At 40.8% G+C, this 25,295-nt stretch overlaps 1 protein-coding gene across 4 annotated transcripts in view; it reads right to left on the minus strand.

Moving 5' to 3' along the window:
- Positions 1-19,267, minus strand: part of Pals2 (protein associated with LIN7 2, MAGUK p55 family member) — an 81,101-nt gene extending 61,834 nt beyond the window's left edge. Inside the window, exon 1 of one of the 4 annotated variants that reach the window (XM_051203168.1) lies at positions 19,080-19,267. The gene's annotated coding sequence lies outside the window, so the exon portion shown is untranslated. The remainder of the gene's footprint in view (positions 1-19,079) is intronic. The other 3 variants (XM_051203165.1, XM_051203167.1, XM_051203166.1) reach the window with 3 other exon arrangements.
- Between the last annotated feature and the right edge of the window lie 6,028 nt (positions 19,268-25,295).

Below are 25,295 nucleotides of genomic sequence, written 5' to 3' on the forward strand. Positions count from 1 at the left end.
ACATCACCATCTGTCCACTGTCTTCAAAACTTCTAAAAAAAAAAATCTCAATTTCTCTCTTCTTCTCTTTAATTTTCAGACATTTGGTTCTCCAAATCCTTAACTTTCTACTTTTATTTAAAAACCAACCAAACAAACAACTAAGTTAAATGGATTTTTATTCCCACTATGTCCTTTAAAGTACTTTAGAGTTCCCACTTTCCCTATTTAAAATGCCTCTTGACTGGCCTACTAGCCCATGCTCCTTCCTGAATGTTGTCCATGTCCATTCTATGATGTGAAATATAGCTCTCAGAAAGAAAATTACACATTAAAACAAGTAAACAAACAAAACAGAACTCAACCAATGTTACTATTCCTAATGTTCTTCACCTTGCAATTGTTCTCCTTTGAAAAACCTTTTGATCAGAGCTCTAATTAATAAAAGCAGGTCAAAACTTAGTATAATTATAAAGTATTATTAAATCAATACTGTGTGAAACTATTTTTATACATCTAATGAACACTAGAAGCATGAAAACACGACTACAGGATCAATGCCAAATTTTATTAAATCTAAATATTTGAGTCATTAAAAATTATCTCAAAATTACGGAACTTCATCAGACTGATGAATTTTACTAGTAGACTGTTTCCAAGTAGCACATATCTTAACATATTTGCTTAGAAAAATAAATAGATGTCATAGAGATCTGGTGATAACTTTCTTTTGCAGTGATGAATATCAAACTTACTGCCTGGAAGTAAGCACTTCTACCCAAGTGCTTTATGCTTTAACATTGACCCACACCCCCACTTACTTTAAGCTATTATTACCTGTGAAGCAGTGGTCCCCTGACAATTTCTCCACTTTCAACTTAGTTCTCAACAACTGTCACTTACAACTTACACCTACTACTCTTTCCTAAAGCTGTCCAAACCTTCCCAGTCCACTTACACACAGCCTGCCACAGTGTGTACTTAAAACTAAGTCCATTTATTTCCTACAGCTCCCTGCCCCTTGTCCACTAACCTCCAGTTATATTGGCCTCCTCTCCTTTAAATGAGTCTAATCCATTCCATGTCTTCACTTACCTACCATTTTTACCACTTCCTATAATCTCATTTGAATCACCCTCCCAGAAATCTGGTGAATCTTTAATTTTCTTCATTTACTTAGTGTAGTTGTCACCTCCTCAGAAAACAAACAGAAACACCTGCCTATAGCAGCACCTATCCACTCTCCATCATCGTCACACTCACCCAAACCTACCTCTTCAGCGTCTATGTGGCTCAGCCATTCACTCATGTCCCTATTTCCTCAGACACTCAACAGTGCCTTGATACACAGCAGGCTATCAGATACTTCTCAGTGTCTTTTAAGTCTCAGGCTCAGTATTTCCCATAAAAATGTTCCAAGGGTACCATGTAACTCCAAATTTCTGAAGCTCACCATGGTACTACCTAAATCTGGCCTGCTCCCATATTCCCTCTTAATTAATGTTATCATTGTAGCTATTTATTCTCTCTTATTCCCCCATCACAGACTTTTCAAATTCAAATTTTTACATATTTCTCAATAACATTCCCTTTCACTATTTCATTATCACTACTTTAGCTCATACCTTATTACTTTTCAATTATTACCTCTCACTCCAAAAATCTAAAACCAATTTACTTTACCCACCCCTACATCTCAGTTTCTTTTGTGTTGCTGCGTAAAATACCCTGACTAAAGCAATGTACAGGTTTCTTCTGGCTCATAGTTCAAAGGTCCAGTCTATCATGGTAGAAGAGCAAGGAGAAAGAGAGCAATGAATGCAATCTGTTACTCAGCTTCCTTCCCTGCTTATATAATCCAAGATTCCAGCCAAGGAAGGGAGCCTCTCAGTAGGCAGGCCCTCCTACTTCAATTAATGAAATCAAAATACCTCCCACTGGACATCCACTGAGATATCTCTCTCAGGTGACTCTGTTCTGTCAAGTAGATAATTAACAGTAACCATCATACCCTATGATCTGAATGTGGTTTCTCTCACCTGAAACTCATACTGGTGTTTAATCTCTTCTGAGAGAGAAACTAAGAGAAAGAAGTGTAATCTGGCTATAGTACTGATAGGCTGGGACTTTGAACTGTATTAGGATTAATATAATTTTAGGAGAGGGAGAAAGAAAGGAGACTTGTGCTTCCTGATTCCTGCACAGGACACTACATCAACAAGAACGCCATTGGCAGATGTGGCTCCAGAGACCCACCCCACCAAAGATGATTTGCTAGCTCTCCCTCACCTATGAACTCTAATTTCTTTTCATGGTTCTGCCCTAACATCCTGTTAAACAGCCTTCCTTCCAGGGAATTGTAGCCTCAGTTGGCCAGTCACTACTCCCTAAATCCAATACTTCATCCTGCTGTGACTTTATCTAACTGACCCAAGACATCCATAACATCACGTTCCCACTTTAGAATACAGTTTTGTATAGCGATATTTATTCATGGATTCTGTTTCTTTTTAACTAACCTTCTTATTAAAATTTATTTGCATGTACAGAATCAACTATGGTCATGTATAGATATGTAGAAAGCTTGAAATTTTTGAGTTGCCCAGCTAAGACTGGGCAGGCTCTTCTTGCTTCAATCTTCTGGTAAAAGCAAGTGTTTCTTTCAGTTTATTTATTCAGTTTATTTAGTGCCACCTTTTCCTTTTCATTTCTATGCTTTTACAAACAATGTCTAAAATGGTTTCAATCACAGTATTGTCTGGTCTTTTGAATACAAATGTTAACATAAACAAAATGTTAATATATTTTGTATATGCCTTATAAGATTAGTTATGAATTAAAATAAGGCCAGCTAGGAAATCAATGTCAACAAATATATTAAGTACAGTGCCTCTGCATGGAAACACACATAAAATAAAACTATATATTAACCAGTATAAATAAAGCTATGCATTAAACACTAGGACCAAAGACAGTAACCTTGCCCTGTATTTCACATAAAAGAAAGAGTTCAACATTTGATCATCCATTAATTGTAGAGTTTACAAATCACAACTACAACAAATTGAAAAACTGACTGATGCAAAAATCTGAGGGCTCACTGAGGACAGAGTGTCATTTAATTTCTATACTCTGTTAGTATTGGGCTAGACACAATGCAATTAGTATTCATTCAAAGAAAATTTAAAATTCTGCCTTCAAATACCTGTAATATGATTTACACTACCTATTCAGACTTTATGGTAAAATGCCCACATAGCTCACCAGCTCTCCATGTCTCCCCCATCTGAGTGAGGCCCTGCCCAACTGCAAAGCCTCCACCACCACCTCTTTATCTTTTTTATGATCACAGATGGTGTCTTTATGTTCTAACTACAGTTAACTAGCAAAACATTAATTCTTTCTCTGGTCAGTCAGGTTAGTCCCCAAAACTATTAAACAAGTGCCTCAAAGCAGGAGAGTGAACACAGTATCTACTACAGTCTCTACCTCTAGAAGTCCCAAATCAAAGTATATCTGTAAAAGTAAAAGACAAGAGTAATCAATACCGGAGGCAGAATGGCAGAAAATTCAAGTAGAAAGATTAGCAAGCTGGTGTTGAAAAGGCTGAAGTTGAAAGTGAGTGATTTGTGTGTATCCAGCTGAAAGGCAGACCTGATAATCTGAGAGTAAGTGTCTTACAATGCATTTACAAATGCCAACTAAATCACCACAGACATCCTCTGGAATTAAAATGAAAACAAGTCTCCTAGAAAATCTCCACGGGCAAACGTGGCAATGGCCTTGAGGGCTAGTGAAGTCAGTTCTCATAGGTCAGGTTCATAAGCATGGGAGGAGTCACAATTCAGACTCCTCCACAAGAAGGTGAAACTGACTCCCACCCTGTAGAAGAGCAGACTGGACAAGGAAATCTAAGAAATTACTCAGTATCCACTCAAGGATTTAAGGCTCAAACACACCCATTTCGTTCAGAAAACTGAGCAGAAAAGTTAACAGTGATCCAGACTCAGTAGGTTCCCCAGGCACCAGAGAAAAGCCTTAGTAATCGTCTAAAGCAATGTGCCCTCTAATCAGGCCACAGGAAATCACCTTGAATACAACCTGGCCAAGCCACAGCACACAATTCAAAATCTTAAAACACTTAAGGAAAAAAGAAGTAACTGAAAAACACAATAAAAAAAAAAAAGGCTGTTGTAGAGGAAAGCAGGTAACACTGGGTAATCTTGTATTGTAAACTTCAGAGTGTTTACAAGCTCATCCAAGGTTTTCTCTGGGTCTCCCTTGAGAATGTTTGAGTACAAACAGTCATCTTTTATAAGGCAATCAATACCTACTGTGTGAAGATGAAAACACGGATGGTTCCTAAGACATATGGTTCATTTTAAAACAGCACCATCCTCTACTTGGAAATGTGGCAGAGCACTATGCTTGTGCCAAGAACCAAAACAGTGAGCAAGGGCAATAAGCACTAAGCAACATTAAGGGTGATTCTGCACTAAGGATCTGGCCAAAAATGTAAGTCCACCAACTGCTGAGAAACATCACTAGTCTATCTAGCTCTGAACCTAAGCAATGATTAATCTCGGGGGGGGGGGGGGGAGAAGGGCAGTTCTGACTGGCCTGGAACTCATTCTATGGACCAGTCTGGTCTCGAACTCAAGAGATCCACCTGTCTCTTCCTCTGGAATACTGGGGTTAAAAACCACATGCCATTTTATTTATCATGTGTCTTGGTCAGCTGTTCTATTGCTGTGAAGAGACACTAAGACCAAGGCAACTTACAGAAGGAAACATTTAATTGGGGGCATGCTTACAGTTTCAGAGGATTAATCCATTACCATGGGGTGGGGGGTGGGGGTCTTGGTGGCAGGCACACATAGTGCTGGAGAAACAGCTAAGCTTTTCATCCTGATCTGTAGGCAGCAGGAAAATAAAGACAGACATTGGACCTGGTGTGGGCTTTTGAAACTCCAAATCCTACCTCCAGAGACACACTTCTTCCAACAAGGTCACACCTACTTCAATGAGGCCACACACGCTAACCCTTCTCAAATAGTTCCACTCCTTGGTGACTAAGCCACTGAAATATATGAGCCTATGAGGGTCATTTTTATTCAAATCACCACATGATGTAACAGTATCTTTTAAATTTTAAAGTAAATATATCATAAATAAAAAAATGGGGCTGGGTGTAGTGGCACATACCTTTAATCTCTGCACTCAGGAGATAGAGGCAGGCAAATGTCTATTAGTAGAAGGCCATTCCTGTCTACACACTGATTTCCCAGCCAATCAGAACCACAAGTGAGACTCTGTCTCAAAACATCAAAATAAATTATGGGATTGGCTTAAATCCTTCAAATCCTTCCCTCAAGATATGTTGGGTTTCAGTCACAAAAAGAGGAACAAAAAGAGTGTACTCACTCATATATGGATTTTAGACAGAGAGCAAAAGATCAATAGCCTACAATTCACACTGCCAGAGAAGCTAGGATACAAGGAGGAACCTAAGAGATTCATACAAGGTCCCCTGAAGAAGGATAAAGAGATAAGATCTCCTGAGCATTTTGGAAGGGGGTGGGCAGTGAGTGGAGGAGTTAGGAGAAAGAGAAGGGGAGGGACCATATGGGACCAGGAAGATTGAGTCAAGGGACAAATAGATGAGAGCAAGAAAAGATACCATAAGATAGGGAGCCATTATAGTTTCAAAGAAAATATTGACACCAGAGAAATGTCCAGAGACCTACAAGGATGACCCCAACTAACAATCTGAGCAATAGTGGAGAGGCTACCTTAAATGCTCTTCCCTGATAATGAAAGTGACAACTAACTTATATGCCATCCTAGAGCCTTCATCTAGCAGCTAATGGAAACAGAAGCAGACACTACAGCTAAACACTGAGCCAAACTCCTGGAATCCAGCAAAGGAGTCAAGACCAGACTACAGAAACCCACAGAGACCGCTGACCTGAACAAGGGGGAGCTGAACAAGCTGATAGCTGGGAAACAAGCATTGGACTGACTCAGACTCCCTGAAAATGGGTCTCAATTAGAAGGCTTGGGCAATCTAAGGGACCTCTGACAGTGGAACCAGGATATATCCCTGGTGCACGAAAGGACTTTGGAGGCACATTCCCCATGGAGGGATACTCCCTTAACCTAGAGACAGGAGGGAGGGCCTAGGCCCTATTCCAAATGACTTGACAGATTTTGATGATCCCTCCTGGAAGGCCTCACCCTCCCTGTAGAGTGGGTGGGGAATGGGATGGGGGGGATGTCGGGGGACATGGGAGGATGGGAGAGGGAACTGGTATAGATATGTAAAATAAGAAAAATAATAATTTTTAAAAAAAAGATATGCTGAGTCGTTCAGAGCACCAGGGTCAGAGCATCACAATTGGCTACTCTGGAATTCTTAGACTCATAGCAGTAGTGCCTTCAGATGGTTCTTAGCTAAAATATCTTAAGCATGAAAATGGGTTTCCTAATGCTAATTATGTGATCATGTGGGAAGGTATAAGATACTGCCTTTCTGAAGCACCAGCTGTCATGTCATCACTCCCCACAGCTTACAAAATGCCCCAGAAAGAAGTCAAAAGTCAAACAATAACCACTTGAGTTTGCAGTGCAAATTGGGATAAACTAACAAAGGTCTCTATTACTGACATACTTAGCAAGGAATCACATGGCTTGAATTTGATAGGTGGCAAAAACATGAAATATTTACCTGGATGAAAATGGAAGGTAAAGATATAATCAGTGCATATGAGAAAGACAGGAAATGGTTACTGAAAGAAAAACATGTACTTAAGTATTTTGCTTCCTAAAGACAATAAATTCGTGTATACCATTACCATTAGGGAGCTGAGTAAATAAATGCTCAAGTAGTAAAGTTATTGCCATGTAAGCATAAGGACGAGTTTGGATCTCAGTACCTTTGTAAGATAACAGGTTCTGTTTTAGAGTTAACTATATAAAGATGCATTAACAATTGTTTATACTGCAGAATATTACTTTAATTGTGTAAAGGTGTGTTAACATTTGTTTCATGTTGCTGGCCTAAGGCACTTGATTGGTCTAATAACAAGCTGAATGGCCAATAGCTAGGCAGAAGAGAGAAAAGTGGGGCTGGTAGGCAAATAAGTAGGAGAAAAGAATGAGAGGAGGAAGAGGAGAGAAAAACACTCAGGACAAAAAGTCAAGCAGCTGGCAGCCAGCCAGACATGGAGAATGGAAGGAGGGAGGGAAGGCAGGAGGCAGGCAGGCAGGCAGACCCCCAAGGGAAAATGATTTTTTCAGGAGAGAAGGAGTAGGACACAGCACAGGCTGCTCTAGAATTTTATAGTTTTTCTAATTTCTCTAGAATTTTCTAATTTTTTAGTTCTCCCAACCTCTTTCTCATGCCTTACATCACTAAACCCATACAGCACATCCATCACAGTTACTGTTACTACTGATCAAGGTGGTTAGAACAGATTAACATGCAGAGATCAGTGAAATCCTACTTCTGGATTTATATTTAAGTAAGTGGTCTCAAAAAAACCTTTCATTCTTTAACAGTTAAATACAGTTAAGAATTCTAGAACTTCAGGAATATAAGAATTTTTTTAAAGAGGACAAGAGCTGAGAATGTAGATCAGTGGTGGACCATGTGTCCAGCAAGTGTGAGGCCCTGCCTCTGCTCCCCAACATACATATATAACCTAAAATAACTTTAAAAACAAGATCAGGGCTTATCTGGGGGAAAAGACAAGCACTCGGGGCAATCCCAAACCTGAAAACCCAGAGATAGACTGCACAGGAATTCCTTGAAAGGTTCAACCCTAAGCCATTTGGTTTGTTATGGTGGAGTCACAATGTCCCTGAGTATATTCCTTACTCCTGACTCTGCCACTCAGCACTGTCTTTAGTTCACCTTTAACATGTGACTACTAGCTTCTTTTTGATGGTAAGGTAACCTACTCAACACAAGTCTGTCACACAACTCACTTGGAAACAGTTTAATGGCCATGATGCATTAGAAAAGACCCTGCTTTTTTTGTCTTCGGAAATGTTTAAATTTCTCTTCTGATGATCCAGCCTTTTCATGTACACAACCTAATTCCTTTTCTTTAACATACAAATCTGATCTAACCACCTTGATCTTTTCCATCCTCTCTACACAACTACACACCTCCTTCCTAAATTACTCCACTTATGTTACTCATTCCATGGGAGTCTTAGTTTTCCTCTTAGTTACCAGTTTCTAAACAATTTATGGCCACCTCTTGCTTGGGTTGAATCTATTTTAGTCTTCAAACTCGTCTCTAGATCAACTCAACCAACCAGAAAGCAAGTTTGTACCCACAGGTGTAATTTCTTTCTCTTTTTTTAAACTTTTAAAAATCAATTTTAAATAATTAAAATAATATTCATTAAGACTAGGCATATGGATGTGAAAGGACAACTTATCAGTCACTTCTCTCCTTCCACCTATGGGTCCTAGGTAGCAAACTCAGGTCATCAGGCTTGGAGGCAGATGTTTTTAACTAGCTGAGCCATCTTGCTGGCCTTTCTAGCTTGACTTTCTGCTGCTATGATAACAAACAAACAAAAACTAACCAAAGCTAACTTGAAAATGAAAATTTCATTTTACAACCTCCAGGTTACAATCCATCACTAAGGGGAGTCAGGCAAGAACTGAAGGCATGGAGGTAGAAACCGTGGAGGAATGCTGATTACTGGATTACTTTCCATGGCTTGATCAGTTTGCCCTCATATACAACCAAGGACCACCTGCCCAAGGGCAATACAATCCTCAGTGATCTGTACCTTCCTACATCAATCACTAATAAAGAGAATGCCCCACTGACTTGCCTGTAGGTCAACCTAATGGTGGCATTTCCTTAACTTAGGTTCCTTCTTCCTAAATGATTCTAACTAATGTCAGTTATCAGTTGACAAAAAAACAACTATACTATTCCATGAATCATTTGAGAACTTACAGTGTTATTCATAGTAACAATGCTATTTATTTGCTAAATTTTCCTAATATCTTTTTAAAAAAGTATAAGCATAGCCTATGTTCATGGAATGATGCCTGGTTGTGTAAAACAAAGTTTATTTCCTCAAACTATATAATGGAATCTTATTTTGTGTGTGTGTGTATATTTGAAGTTTCTAGAATATACATATTCAGATTTACTTCCAGTGAAATTTCTACTGAAAAGTAACACAGTATAAATCGTTTCTTTTAGAAACATGGGAAAGGGAAGCGCTGATTTAGATGATAAAAGATAGGAAACAAAAGCAGAATAGGAATTGAAAACACTGGCAGTGTGCTCTTAACAGAAATAACAGAAGCAAGGACAGCAGACAGGCTAGAAGGAAAGAATAAAGACAGTCAAGTGAATGTTGTGTTCTTATTAACACTGGCATGAAACTATCGTGAGTGGAAACCTACTATACAAGGCTACAGCAAGCTGAACAAAAGAAAACTAGAGTTGCTAACCTCCCCACTCCCCCACCCCCGGGTCAAACAACTGAGTTGTACTGTCTGTAGGAAAGTAATAGGAGTCAGTTTTCAAGAGAAAATAGAAAAAGTTTCAAAAAACTCAAAAGTTTCTCTTAAGAAAGCAACAGTTATCTGGAATTTCCAAACTAAGTAGCATAAACTATTGATAATACCTTCTATTAATACTCTCATTGGGAGAACATTAAAATGTTGTAAGGGCTTTTATGCATTCATTCACAACTTCAGTTTCTTTAACCTTATTTACCCAACAAAGTCGAATTCCATCATAAAAAAAGGATTCTGCTTCAAGGCTTTTGAAAACTCAAATCTGATGACCTGTAAAGGCAGGCTACAACTAAGTTGCTCAAGAAAGTCCAACCATTTTAAACAGTTTAACTTTTCATCATATTCTCATTCCAAAAGCACACTGGTTTTAAAAAGAAAATAAGAACTACTTGAATAAATTGGTATTAAAATAGAGATGATCATTTATTTCCAAAATCGGTAACTCCAATGCTTTAAACTTCACTCAACTATCCTAAGATTCTTAGGCCAAAGTGTAAGCTAGAATATTAAAAGATGAAAAGACAATTTTACTTATAAAACCAAGGCTAAAATGTCTACAAAACATATGTGCATATGGACACACATAATAAATTCATTTGAAGATGACCACACTCATTTGAAATGCTAAAGTAGTTCATTATATGGTAATGAACTACTACAGATCTATTAGAAGTATATATTGCTTTATTCAAAACAAAATGTCACATTATTAAATACTATTTGTACTCTACAGACTTTTAGCAGAAAAATATGAGACAAAAATGGACATTGTGTCAATGTTACAAAATCTTTGGGTTGAAAGGAACTTGACATCATCTGTCAGTCAATATTTGATTGATCTTCGTAAATATAATGAAAAGATGAAAATTAGACATTAACTAGTCGACAGTACATAATTTAAACAAATATTTAAAATTAGATGTATATTGTAGGAAGAAAAGTATGAATCAAGCAAAGGGAACTAAACTAAAACTCTATTAGGTATTAGATTCTGTGAATACCACACTGTACCATATAGTAAGAGAAGGAATTTCCTGAATTTCATTTACTAAATACCTAAAATAGGCTATAGCTTATTTATATTAACACATTAAAATCACTGCCAGTATGGCAGCACACACCCAAAACCCAAGAACTGAGGCACAACGATCAATAAGTCCACATCAGCTTGAGGTTACAAAGACCCTTTCTCAAAACAACTCTTTGAAACACTTCTACCAGAAACTTACTGTTTTGACTGAATAGAGCTTTGTAATCTGGACAATATAAAAGAGCAACAGAAAAGCTGAAGCTCTGACCCAGACCTAACTCCCATGAAGAGCCAAAAAAGAAAAAAATATGGGTCCTAATTTTAAGGAATCATGTGATTTAACTTAAGAACCTATGAGAACATTATTTTGTTAGTATAAATATACTCTTAGTAATATTTATTATGGTTAATGAAAGCAAATAAATATTTCTTCATTCTGAAGAAAATAATGTTGCTTCATTCTGAAGCATGAAGCTGATGTTACTAAATCATGTATAGTAAAATTCACTGTAGTATTGTTACAGTTAGCTTCAGTTGTTAACTTGGCACAAACTTAGTCACCTATGTAGAAGGCAACACAACTGAAGAATTGCCTAGATCAAATTGGACTGTGGCCCCTTATGCGAGGCTTTCTCAATTACTAATTGACGTAGGAGGGCCCAGCCCAGCATGGGAGGTGCCATTGCTCTAGGTTAAGAATGCTAGTTGAGCAAGCCAGGGGGAACCTGCTGTAAGCAGCACTTCTCTGTGGTTTCTGCTTCAAGCTCCTTCATGGCTGGCTACCTTTGATGATGGACTTTATTATCAACTATAAGCTAAAATAAACCCTCTTCTTCCCAAGTTGCTTTTGATCGTGTTGTTTATTACAGCAATTGAAAACCAACTTGGACAAGTACTAAACAAAATTTACTAAAACATCCAAGAATTTCTAAAGAAGTATAGCATTAGCTATCTTCATATCACTTGGTTAAAAGCTATGAAAACAAGCTGCATCTAGAAATACTATACTATGTATATCACATTATATTTGATACAGACTATGGTACTATAGATATCATGTTTATATGAAAACCAAGTTCAATGACTTGGAAAGACCCAACAAAACTGACCAAACAAAACAAGATTAACTACTATAGTCAAGGGTGTGCAAGACATCACCACATTCAGGATCACCTTCACTACTAAACCAGCTTATCAGTGATAATGTTCCAGAAGAGGAGTCAGAGCTCCTGGCAAAAGACACATTCCCAAGATCAGCACATCAGCACATTAACATGAATTTATGTTTTAAGTAGCAACAGATTAGTTAAGGTACTGATGAATCTTTTTTTGTAACTCAAATCAATGAAGGAAAGTGAATGAGCACAGACAGGCTGACGAATACACACACACACACACACACACACACACACACACACACACACACCACACCACTAGGCTGGTCTAGAAATTGTTACACAGCTTAGCAAGCCTCAAGCCTATCATTCTCCTGTCTGTACACTCAGTACTGGAATTTAGGTGTGTGCCACCATACCTAGTCAATAGATGCCCTAAGACTAGTGTTTACCAGCCCCATGCTACTGACATTCTGAGTGACTGCTTCTTCCTGTACAGGGCTGTCCTGGATACTCTTTGAAGTATCCTCCAGTAGACTCCACAGTCACCAGTAACTACTCCTCTCATGTGTGATGGTGAGATAATCCTGAGGACAGAGTGTCAGTAAAATCCCTGGTGAAGAAATACTACTTCAGAGATGGAGACTGGGGGAAAAATATTTCCTAGCACTCGTCCCTTTTCTGAACCAACTAAATGGTCATCTGAGAGGCTGAACAAAGGTCTCCCCAGAGGAAACTATCTTAATCTCTGGAAACTGAACATTACCTTGCTAAGAAAAGAAAATACCTAAATTGTGAATATATTAAATAAGGATCTTGTGAGGGAGGATGAGAAGGGGGACAGAAAAGGAAGAAGAGAGAAAAGGGGAGGACAGAGCTGAGATTTGAAAGAGTAGCCTTCTGAGGTGAGAATAATGCAGTGACACGCTAAGGGGTGCCCATGAGAAACTGGAAGAAGCAACAAGGAATTCTCCAGGAATGCCCTGACCTGGACCCAATACTATTGATTCTGGGAATCTGCTCTTCATAAATTTCTGACTTTTGTTTATAAGTCAGTAAGTGTGCCAATTTGATGTAGCAGCCAAGAGAAACTAAGAGAATCTGGAAGGATTTTAAAAATCTAATGTAAATCTACAATTAGTGAATGAGATCATATACGAAGAGCATTTAGCACAGTTCTTGAACTCTACTGCGTGCGTGCGTGCGTGCGTGCGTGCGTGCGTGTGTGTGTGTGTGTGTGTGTGTGTGTGTCAGGGGTTGGAGGGTAGGGGGTGTTGGGGGGGGCATATTCAAGGCTCCTAAGAATGAAAACACATAACCCATCCACTCACGTAATGAATGTTACACAAATTATATGTTACAATTTGTACTGAATGAGAAGAAAAATTGTGGATAAGGTCAACCAATGACAGTTTCTTGAAGAAGGACAGCCTGACCCCATTAGAGATTTAGAGATCAAAAGAGGGAAGAAATGAGTGAGATGTGTGCTGCAGTGTGGACCTGGTTAATGTGGTGGAGAGAACAGACCAAGTGTTAAATTTAAGTAATCTAAACAGCATAGACTTGATGGGGATGTCATCTGTACATGTTTCTCTTATTGGTTGATGTATAAAACACTGTGGCAGCAAGACAGGCAGGTCTAGGAGATATGGAAGATTCTGGGAAGTGTAGGCAGAGAAGAGTTGTCATGTGATCCCAGGACGAGAGGACAAGAATAAGGCGTTCTCTGGAAAGATAAGACCATATAGAAATACACAAATTAATAGTTATGGGTAATAATTAAGACAGTTAGCTAATAAGAAGCCCTAGTCATTGGTCAACAGTTCATTTGGGGCTGATGCAGCTGTGGGTCCAGGCTAGCTAGTGGGAAGAGCTATCCATAACACAGACACCCCTGCCAAAAGAAATAAATGGCTTGGTAGTAAACAGAATATTCCACAGGATGTATTCATTTATAACAAGTTGTGACTCGTAGGGGCATTTGTCAATATAAACATTCTAGAGTTAAATCCTTTACTATGGGGTAACTACAAAGAACAGGTACTTACACAAAAAGCATGCTGTACCAGTCACTCTACAGCACAAGCACCCACTAAACAAAACCTCATAAACCAAATACCTTTTCAATATTTAATTTAGTCTACTTCGCTTTTCCCAAGGCCAATATGCCTCCCAAGATAAAGGCCCTCTGTTATCTACCATGTCTCTAAACCTCTCATTTTCACTTTTCCTAAGCATGTGGCCCATAACAGTCATTTTTGCCACACTCTCACAAACTTCCTAAATACTAAATATTCCTAAATATTTTACACATTCCCAGCTGTCCATCCCACTTTTTAATAGCATCCCTCCTACTCAAGTAAGATCTATATTCTACAAAACAAAAACATCCAATTCACACACAAAATATTAAAGTTTTGTTTTTTTTTTTTTTGTTGTTTTTTTTTTTTTTTTGAGACAGGGTTTCTCTTTAACAGCCCTAGCTGTCCTGGAACTTGCTTTGTAGACCAGGCTGGCCTTGAACTCAGAGAGCCCCATCTCTGCCTCCCTCGTGCTGGGATTAAAAGGTGTGGTCACTTGTTTTAATAAACATCTTAAGTACATTTTCAAGTGACACTAAGTTTTTACAAAACTTCTTCCAATGGCACAAAATTGCTTACTGTTTTTATATAAAGGTAATAAGCTTGGCTCCCCCTCAGTCTTCCAGGCATCAGTATAAAAGACCATCTGACCAAGTGAGACCAAGTACTTACTCATGACCACTCTGTTTTGGAGAGTGGAAGGAGAGAAGGCCATTTTGCTGAGTTTCATGAATGAAGCCAGAAAGTAACAATAAACATTAGTCGAATTCAGATAAATAAGTTGCATGTTAGTTCTTTATCTTGCCACAAGCATCTACATCCATTTGTGCATACTTCTAGTCTTTTCAAATTTAATTTCCAGCATTCACCTGAATGTTCTTCAGGATTTCAGCTGTATCTAATTTTATTACTTTACACTCCCATAACAGTGTGAAAAAACTTGCTAAGCTCCATTCTGTTTAAAAGCATTTGCAGAACTTCTTTGTTCTGTGAATCTAATAGATAAAAATGGTACATAATAGGATTTCTTTTGTTTTGTTTTTTTCAAGCAGGGTCTCAACTGTATAGCTTTGGCTGCCTCAGCTTCCTGAGTGCTAAATTTAGAGACACCTGCTACCACACCCAACACTCAATCTCACTTATATTTGCATTCTGTATGAAGTTGAAATTCTTAACATTTGCATAATATGATTTGGATTTGTCTAGAGACTATGCCCAAGCACTCTAGTGTTAATCTTTTGCTTACTAGTTAGCAAGCATCCTTTATAGATTAAGAAATTGAGTCTTTTATCTTCAGTAGAAATTCCAAGTTTCTTCATCACCAACATGCTATTTTTATTATTTCATGCTATACTGATTTTTCTATTCATATTTTTCTTAAACTGTAAATTCCTCTCATTAAGTACAATTCTTTTGTATATCCACAGAGGGATGCTTTCCACATCTTTAGAATTGAAGATCAAATTAAAAAGTAAAGATAAAACTGCTTCAGGAATGACTAAGCACAGGTCTGATCATGAGGTGTCTACTGGGATTGTACATGGTTACAATGAACAACCAAGTTCTGATAACATAAGTTAGTCTGTCAAACAGGGAAGAAGGCAGTCCTAGCTGCTGTCTCCAGTATCTCCTGGGTAGGTACTATAAAATAAAGAAGCTGCTGGTGGACATACTTTCTACTAGGAGGAACAGAAAGCACTCCTCCATGGCCAGAGAAGAGCAAGCCATACATTCACTAGCAAGAGCAGGAAATGCAGTACCACATGTATGTAGTACACACACATACATTCAGGCACACCCATATACGTACAAATATTTCTTTTCTTTTCTTTTTTTTTTTTTTTTTTTTTTTTTTTTTTTTTTTTTTTTTTTTTGGTTTTTGAGACAGGGTTCCTCTGTGTAACAGCCCTGTAACTCCACCTGTAGACCAGGCTGGCCTTGAACTCACAGAGATCCCCCTGCCTCCTCACTGCTAGGATTAAAGGTATGTGCCACCACCAAAAGAAAAGAAATTTTAAGATAAAAGCAAAATCATCTTAAAGGAAAATTGGAGCAATTTAAAAAGATGGGAACCACTCCAAATTGTTAGTCATTATGCCAATGAATGTACCATGAAAAAAGATTTGAGAAAGGTCTCTGAGTTCTCCTATTATAATTAAAAAAGGTCATAAAAGTTAACTTCTCTCTAACCTATTAAAATGCATTTTATTTCGTTTACTGAGTTCACTTTCTGAAATGGGCACAATAAGGTTAAATATTGTCAGAAGAAGAAAATGCAAAAATCTGACTTTATTATACTGGGTAAGAATAATCATAATTTAATGGTCAAAAGGTATAGATTTTTAACCCAGTCTCCTCAACTCTGCCAGAAGACCGCCTTTTCTCCTCTAGGGGAATGAACACAAATTTAACTATAAGGGGTGCTTTGATATTTCCTCTAAGAGCTTTCAAAAAGGGACCAATCTGCTTTAAAAGGTTTGGAATTAGTCTACTTCAAACAAGAGTGATGATTTCCCCAGATCCTCCAAGACAACTAATATCTGTGTACATTAAACAAGTGATTAAACCTACACTGCCTCTAAGATTAATGCCTGTAAAATGTGATCTCTGAAAGCTATAATGCATTCATGAATCTTATGTTTTATGGTTATTTAGTTAGTCCATTTAACAGTAGTTCAAAAAGTACACTGTTAGTAACAGTCTATAAGGAGAGGTACTTTGTGAGTGGAGTGTGAGTTAAAGGAAAAGTAGTTACACACTGAGATCAAGACTTGGTTCTGAATGTATCCTCCTCAGCACACTCTCCAGCAGTTTGGCAGAGTGCCCAGGATGATTAGCAGCCAGTGCAAGCAGAGCCTGGATCCAGTTGAGATGAACTGCAAAGGCTCCCCCAAGTGGTCACACACAAATAACAGCGAAGTGTGGAACAATCACTGCTGCTGCTTTTGAAGCTAACCCCAAATTCTCTAAGCAAAGCCGATGCCTACAATTAGAGAAAAATGTAATCAAATACTAGTACCACAATGGGAGAGAGGTCTTCCATGCTTTAAGAAGCGATGCTGATGAACAGAGAATTACTTTTGGAAGGAAAAAAAACCTAACAGTAAAACTACAAAAATGTGTATAAAATTTTCTAGGCAAGATGATAATATCTCAAATAGTTGATTACTTTTCAAATATGCTCAACCATTCCTAACTATCAGCATATCCTTTGTGGGTAACTACATTTACTTGGAGCCAAGTTCTGATACAAATGTAGTTACACATCAAATGAAATACATCGGAAAAGAGAATTTATCAGTGTTGCTATATGCCTAACTTAGACTTTAAAGAAGTTCCCTTTAAGCCACCAGTAACCTGCATTGGCTGTAAATGACATAAACAATACAAATTGGTCTTCCTACATGTTTCAGTATTTATTTTTTGGTGTTTTAATCACCCAAGAGTCTCCAATTAGCAAGAGCATTATACTGTTTGCCACTCTCTCAGCCATGATTTGCTGATGCTGCCCACTTTAGATAAAGCTCAGATGTGCAAAATGTGCAAAGCATTTAATTAAAACATCTGTTGTCTTCTGCTAATCACCCATTAGTCAGTGGTAAAGCCTATATAGGTGTGGTAAATATTCAACCGAGTAAAGCAATTTTGAAACATTATAAAACCCAGAGTCTCATCATTCTCTTTCTCCTTTTTTTGTTTTTAATCTCAAGCTTAAAGGTGAAGGATAAAGAAGAATCCTGGGTAGTCTAACACAATTACAGCATGAAATAAACTTCAGACAGACAAAAATAAAAAAAATAAATCAAACTGTTCTCTCAAATATTTAAGAAAATTATAAAACCAACATTTTTCCTGAAGAGAAAAAAAATAATTGTCATATATAGAGCTATCAAACTTAACTTCATAGCTTGATTTTTACCTCAAAACTTAAAAAATATACATTTCAATATTCCAAGGCACAAACAGAACTCACTGTCATAATTTACAAGAGACACACACCCTCCTACATAGCTTGTAGTCTCTATAGGACAAAACAGAGCAATTCAAAGTGTTACCATTTGTGTATTATGTAACCCTAATTTAGAATAAAAGCATTATGAGCCTTAAAGAGGAATACATGTATTTAAACATAATTTAAATACATGAAGGCTTTAAGATATAAATGACCTCAAAATGAAACAACCCCCCAAAGTTACTTGTTTATAGAGTAATAAGGCCTCTGAACACAAAACTGTAACCAGGCCTAGCAGTGTATCATAACGGCACAACCTACTCCTGGTGCCTTGTTTGACCAGTGTACCAAAACTATCTCAGCCTTGATAAGTAGTGTAGGTGTATTACCTACACCTAACACGAGACATATGTAAGTTAAAAAAAAAAAATCTGAAAGACTACACGGGAAGAAATGGCTGCTAAATCATAGTTCAAGAAAAGAGCAATTTAACGCATCCCAAATACTGTCAGCTATATATTACAAGGAACCCCATTCAGGAAGGCTAAAGTAAAATTCCAAAAATTCCCAGGGGCGTAGGAAAAGAGTAAAAGCATGGCTAGCCTGACCTTAACCGGCTGCTTTTTGAGTAATGCGGAGAATTTTCTGAGCCTCTCACCGACAGCCTTCGAGGCTCTTCCTCACCCCCCACCCCCACCTACACAAATACTCGCCCCCAGAAAAGGGGAGTTTAATGAATGTTATCTCGAGCTGCAACCCCAGGAACTGGTAGTTTGAAAATAAAGTCCCAATAAAGTGTTAAAAAAAAAAAAAGTACCCCCGCACGAAAATAACCAAATACACCCCAACCAATCCACAAGCTGTCACCGCGCTGTCGGATCTGCCATCTACTCCCCCCAGGTCCGCTGCCCGGCCAAAGGCGAAGGGAAGAGAAGGCAGGCACCTTTCTGCTTCCAGACAAACGTGCCCAGGCTGGGAGAGCACGCGCTGAGCGGCAACCGCCCCCGCAGAGGCGTGTGCTCGCCCACGGCCACTTTGGCCAAACAACTGGAACCTCGTGGCTCGGAAGTGGCCGCGGGAGTTGCAGCGAGCCGCCTCCCCGCGATCTGCGAGCCCCCAAAGGTTGTCAGGCTGAGCCGCCCGCCCGCCCCGGTCCACGCCGAAGCGCCAGCGCCGCAGAGGGAGGCGGCCGGCCCCGCCCGGAAGGGGCGGCCCGCGGGGGCGCGTGGGGCGCGGGGCGCGGGGCGCGGGCGGGACACGCAGTGGCTCCCGCGCCCAGGTGGCAGGGGCGGGGCCCGCGTGGCGCCTCCGGGCTGGGGCGCCCGAGCCGGCCGTTACGGCACCGCGTGGGGCCGCCACTCACCGGCTCGCACCTCGGCCGCCTCCGCGCCGCCGCTCCTCTCCTCAGCCGCGGGCGCCGCGCAGCCCCATCTACCGACTCGGGGCTCGCGGTCGGGCGGGCGGCTCCCGCCGTCCCCGCCGGCCTCGCCCTCCGCCCGGCTCCGGGCGCCGCCGCTGCCCGCCGGCCCGCGCGGCCAGCCTTCCTCAGCCGCTCCGCTCCCGCCGCCGCCGCCGCCGCCGCCGCCGGGGCGCGCTCCTCCTGGCCTCGCGCGTGCGCCGGACGCCGGCGAGCGCGCGGGCTCGTGCGCGCGGAGCCCCCCCCCGCGCCCCGCCCCGCAGGGCCCCGCCCCTCGGCCGTGGCCCGGCCGCCAGGTGCTGCCGCCAGAGGGCCCCGCGGCCGGGTCCCTTAGGGTCTCCCGGCCCGGCGCGCGTCCGCAGCGTTCTGGGGGCGAGGAGCGGGGGACAGGCCCAGAGCGGCTGTGGCACAAAGGACTCGCGGGCGTCCTGGAGGCTGCCTGCGCCTGCCCCCCTCTCATGCCCCTGGCTCGGAGGTGGACTTGGCGGGGGTCTCAGTTTCCCCCCACAGGCCCAGCCCGAGACTGCGGTTCACACCGACAAACGAAGGGACACTGGCTCCTGTATAGCGAGGGGGCTCGGGCGGGATCCCGGGGCGAGCGGGCTTAGCTCCCAAGCATCTGGCCTTCCCAGACCTGGAAGGAGGCGGTGTGCGGTGGCCCCAGCCGCGACCCTGCGCGGAGTGGGGCGATGGTTCATGGGTGCCTTACCAGAAAGTGTCCTTTTGACAAGAGTGTAGCTTTAATTTTTTTTTCAGCTGAAAGGAACTGAGCAGTGCAATGTAGCAGCTGACACTTCTGGCTTGAAACACAGCAAGACAGTGCCTAGAGCTTCTAATCCCCCGCGGAGCTCAGTGCGAGCCCTCAGACCAGAACTGTCGTGTTCTCCCTAAAATTGAAGCAAGTATTACATGCTCTTTCAGTGGAACAACATGTGTCCTCAGTGGATGCAGAAAGTGCAAGTAAAACTACTGTGACCATACATCCGGTGACTTCCCCTGTGCAGCTTCTCCTGGCTTCTGAGCACCTTGCACAGCCCCTCCACAAACTAGCAACGAGATGGGCTTCCGAGACGAGATGCATTGTCTCTTCCGTGGGTGTAGCAGGCATGGAAAAGATGGGAAAGAGACCACAGATTCAGTGTATTAAGAGGGCCCCAGTGAGTTTTGTCTTTAGCATCAACCAAGCATCAAAGATTAATTTGCTCTGCCATGAGGATCATTAATTTTGCAAACCAACATGTAGGGGGACTTTGTAGAGCGTTAATTTAGAACCTTCTTTCCCATAACAGCAAACCTGAGAAGGGGAAATTGGAAGCAATTAAGAAAAGCGGAAGATGTCAAGGAGCACAGAATAACTTTGGGTAGGTACTATAGCCCCCTGTAGTTAAGCCTGCCTGGTGACATGTGATGTGGCTTAGGCAAAAAGGAAGCATGGTTGTCCTCACAAGATGGTGTGGACTCTTCGGGTCTTCCTTATTTTTCTGGATACGTAGTGGCTCCTGCCTGCAGCACCCTACCCCCCCCCCCAGACCTGTAAACTTTTATCTAGTCTCCCAATTCCCACCTCACCACACTTTTCAACCCATTGGTGTCCCTGCCCTGAGCTCTGGAGAGGGACACAAACAAAGTGAATGTCATTTCTGGGTATATTGCTGCTCCATCTATTGTGCCTTTATTTTTCTCAGGGGTCTCATGGAAATAGTGTACTAACCTGCCACGCTGTCCCTACAAACAGATGAAATGACCCAAGGAAGCTTCGAGGAGGAAGTAGTCTCTACCTGTCAAATCACAGCTGTAGATCTCTAGGATCAGCCCTAGCCAATACTTTTGTCCTGGCATTGAAGAGCAGAAATAAGTGCATTTCATTTACAGTTCCAAATCTTCTCTCTAAACACTGACAGAAGTTATAGATAGAGGCCGATCGCTGTTGAAAGGCTCATCCTCAGCATCACAGAAATGGTTTCGCTTCAATAACTGTCTTCAATCACTTCTTTCTTGGGAGCTCTTGCCAGGGACGTTTCCTGTCAGTGTCTATGTTTTATCAGACACTCCTATACCAGTTATATTATGAAGCAGTACTTCTTTCTAAATAATAGCCCACCTTGTGACATTCTGCCCTTCCCCTAAACTTTAAAAGTGGGACATGCTGGAGTCAATTGAGAATGATCTGGTTTGAACACTGAAAGCCCCTGCCCTGGCTCGCCAGCTCACCTTCTGGAAAGCCTATTATTCCTGAACCAACACCCATCCATTTCCCACACCTGTTTCAAGAGCTTCATTCTAGGGAAGGAGACAGTTATGATTGAAAGTGACACTGAGTCTTTCTCTTCAGTGTTCTTAACAACCTTACTGTCCTTTCCCTTCAAGGTTAATCTAAACTTTAAAGTCTAAATGGGATCATAATTTCACTACAGCCTTGTTGTAATCAACCGAAAGGAATTTTGATTTTTTTAAAAAAATCTAAACATCCATGGTTAGCTTTTATTTTCTTCCCTCAAATATAAATAAAAGTTGAGGGTGGAAAGATAGCTCAGTGATTATGAACACTTGCTGCTGGCACCTGAGTTGGGTTCGCAACACCCACATAGCAGCTCACAGTCATCTGAAACCCCAATTCTAGGTGATCGGACACCCTTTTCTGGCCTCTGAGGGCACCAGGAATGCATGTGACGCAGGCAAAACACCCATATACATAAAAATAAAAGAAAAAGTTTAATATATATATCGATAAAAGTTTGTATGATGACATGTACTCTGACTAGATATGCTATTACAGAAATAAAAAAGTTTGCTAACAGCAAGAGCCCCAAAGCTTAGCAAAAATAAAAAATAAAAAAAATCCACATCCTTTTTGCTCGTTTTCCAAGTGATCCATCATAAGACTGCAGTGTTCTTAGAGGATAGCTTTGTGAAAAATTGCAACTGACGAGCATCACACAGTCCAAGCAAGGCTCCCTCCAGTATACTTTAAATACTTTAGCTTCACTCTTTTATGTCTGTACACAAAGCTAGGTCAGACTCCCCAGATCCAGCCTTCTTGCTAACCTTTCTAATTCTAGCCTGTCTCCTACCTGCTTATTCGTTACCCTACATGATGAGAAATTCATCCTACATTCCATTTTGACTATCAGAATCACCCTAAGAACTGAACAGCAACAAGAAGACCAAAAACAACATCACTAATGCCTGCTTCACTCCTAGATGTATTGGCCCAGGGTACAGCCTGCAGGACAGGGTGCTTCAGGCCTCTGAGGTGGTTCCAGTGTATAGCAGAGGAAGGAACTATGGAAATGAGTCACCTTTCAGGGAACATTCACGTCACAGAGGTAGCTCCAAATTATCTCAAGTAATCAAATTAAAATACCTAATCCTGTGCTGTAAGACTCTTTGCCAATTGACTAGAATAGTCTCCTTTCAAAACAGCTTAAATTTATCTCCTTTCAAAAGCTTCCCCAGATTAGTCTCCTCTGGATGCCTGGAGATCTCCAGGTTCCCAAATCTCTGCGCATCCTGGCAGCACAGGTTTACAAAGCCTGGGACCACAGTTGACTATGGATAATATTGTTTTAATCTTGCTTTCATAGATAGCTGTCAGGGCCTTTTTTGTAATCTTAATCTCCCTGAAGTCTCACTGGTCAACAGACAATCCAAAATAAACAGAATGCTTTCTTACCAGAACTTTCTCCTTTAAACTAGCTGTATAAGGAACACAATAGCAGTTCATTTTAAAAATCATTACAATTCAAACTATCAACTGTAAGAATTTAAATGCTAGCTTTTTTCTTTCTTACAAGAGAATATATACATATATACATATGTCTGTGTGTCATTATTCTTGTTCTTTAGACATTGGAATTTGGTTTCTACACCCACATCTTTACTGAAACTACTCTTTATCTCGTCAGCATTGACAATTTCATTCATATACTTGCTTATTTATTCACCCATTTATTGGTGGAAAATGCTGGGAATAAAATATTAACATCATCAGCTCCTACCTGATGGTGCAGAGTACTATGCTATTAAAATATCACATAACTGCTACATCAGACATCTCAACAGGAGATGATGGGATTATATGGGCACCAGAAGGTCTTTGCTTAGATAGTGTTCATTCATTTGATCTTTCTGCAGAGTTTAATGGGGCTGCCCTCTACCCCCAACCCCAACTTTGTGAGGCTCTCTCTTCCTTACAGGTACAATTTTATATATCTGACTGCTCTGTCTCGGTGCTCTTGCTGTATTACCTTCTTCTCAAATAAACATGTTCTACTAAGAATTGAGATGATTCTGAGGGGAAATGTAGAATGATAACGGAGGCAGACTCAGATGCTAGAGGCTGCTGGTCCAGGGCTCCCCAACCTCTGCCTATCTACTCTCAGGCTTGTTTTCAGCTCCATATTGAGATTTGAGTATCACCATCTGGATAAGCTGATCACAGTTCCAATTAACATGACTAAAATAAACTTGCTACGTCTAGCCACCCTCATTCATCCCCTTTGCTAGTATTCCTGCCATGCATTTCCTTCCTGACCTCCCTCTGGCTTCCCTAACACACACACATTTAACCTGCACTAGTCCTCCTGAAGCCCACATGCAAGCCATATGAAAGGATGTTTTGTCCATTTCCTCTGACTCCTCTCTTTTGCTTTAAGGTCTTCTTGCTCTAATTTAATCTGTACACTTCACCAAGGAGATCTACCATTCTATCCCTGTCTCTTTACTGCCTACGGGACTCCACTCCTAAAGCCACTCACAGGGGTCAAGGTTCCCCATCTGGACATTAGTCACTCCAATCTTGCACCATGTATGTCTGGCCCTTGTATCTTGGAGGTATATCTTCCCCTCTCTCTGCTGGCCAAAATGCAGGCTTCTTTCTGTGTCCATCTCCTTTTCCTCTTCTTTGAATCTTTTTTTGCATCACCCTAAACAGAGGTGACAGCCCTTTGAGTTTCTGCAATACTTTGATTGCCTTTTTGGACCCTTTCTATTCTGCTTTACAAAAGCATCAATTATGTTCAAATATTTACCTTTTTATTTTTTTCATCATCTAGGCTCCAACCTAACTTACTTGCAGACGAGAGTCCAGTGTGCTGTGCACAAAGAAGGCTTTGCGACATTTAGCATAGTGCTATATACATTAGGTACTCATTTATTGGAACAAACAAAGTGGTTGGGTTGGTGGACTACCAAATTGAGAACATTAATCGAGAAAGGAAGTTGCTACCTACACATGAATATTTACTCCTGAATACACAGGGCACAGTTGAAAAGCTCTTACCAAGCCATCGAACATAAGGAAGGGAGCCTAGCAAAGCTGCTTGAATTTATCCTATAGCAGCATGGACATCTAACTAACCCCTTGGAGTTAGCTTCTAAGCTTCACCACTCCCCTTTATCTATGAGCTATATAAAGAGAAAATAATTATTCTACTTGGGCACAAACAAAGATTTTTAACTAATATGAAAATGGAAATTGAAACATAAGATAAGCCTGTACACATCTATAAGGTATCTGTGTGGTATCTTGACCTCATTGGAGAAGCCGAGAGAAGAGGACCTGTAGGGCAGAGGAAGTGTTTTTGAAAAGAGAGTCTTAATAGCACGCTTAAGCATTAGAGCACAAGGTCACACCGTAGAGACGACAGGCTCCTCCAGAGACTGGGGTGCCAGGAGGGTGAAGCAAAGGAGACAGGTAAGACATTTGTTCAAAAACTGACTGATAATCAGGACTAGAGAGTGTAGAAATAACGGTGGAAGTGTGGGCATATGTGCGTCCATGTGTGCATGTGTGTACAGCAGTATTATTAGGGTATGACCAGGACAAACCATTTTGGCTGTTCAAAATCCTGGACGTCAATGGCCCATTATAAAGAGATGCTGCTACCATGGTAGGGAGTTCAGGGTGCTTAGTTCCTCTTTAAAATATCAAGGCTATTTACAAATGTGAAAGACCTGCCTTGGTAATAATACTGAATAACACCGCCAGTGAGTTCACACTCACACAGTGACACAGTCTTAAGCCTCTCAGAGTGCTCTGTCTGGTTGGGATGTCCCACGCCTGCAATCTGAGCACTTGGGAAGCCGATACAGGAAGACTTCCAGTTTTCATCCAGCCTGAACTACCAAGTGAGTCCCAGGCAAACCTGGGCTTCATAGTGA

This window comes from Phodopus roborovskii, unplaced genomic scaffold (assembly GCF_943737965.1).
Source record: "Phodopus roborovskii unplaced genomic scaffold, PHOROB, whole genome shotgun sequence".
Lineage (NCBI taxonomy): Eukaryota > Metazoa > Chordata > Mammalia > Rodentia > Cricetidae > Phodopus > Phodopus roborovskii.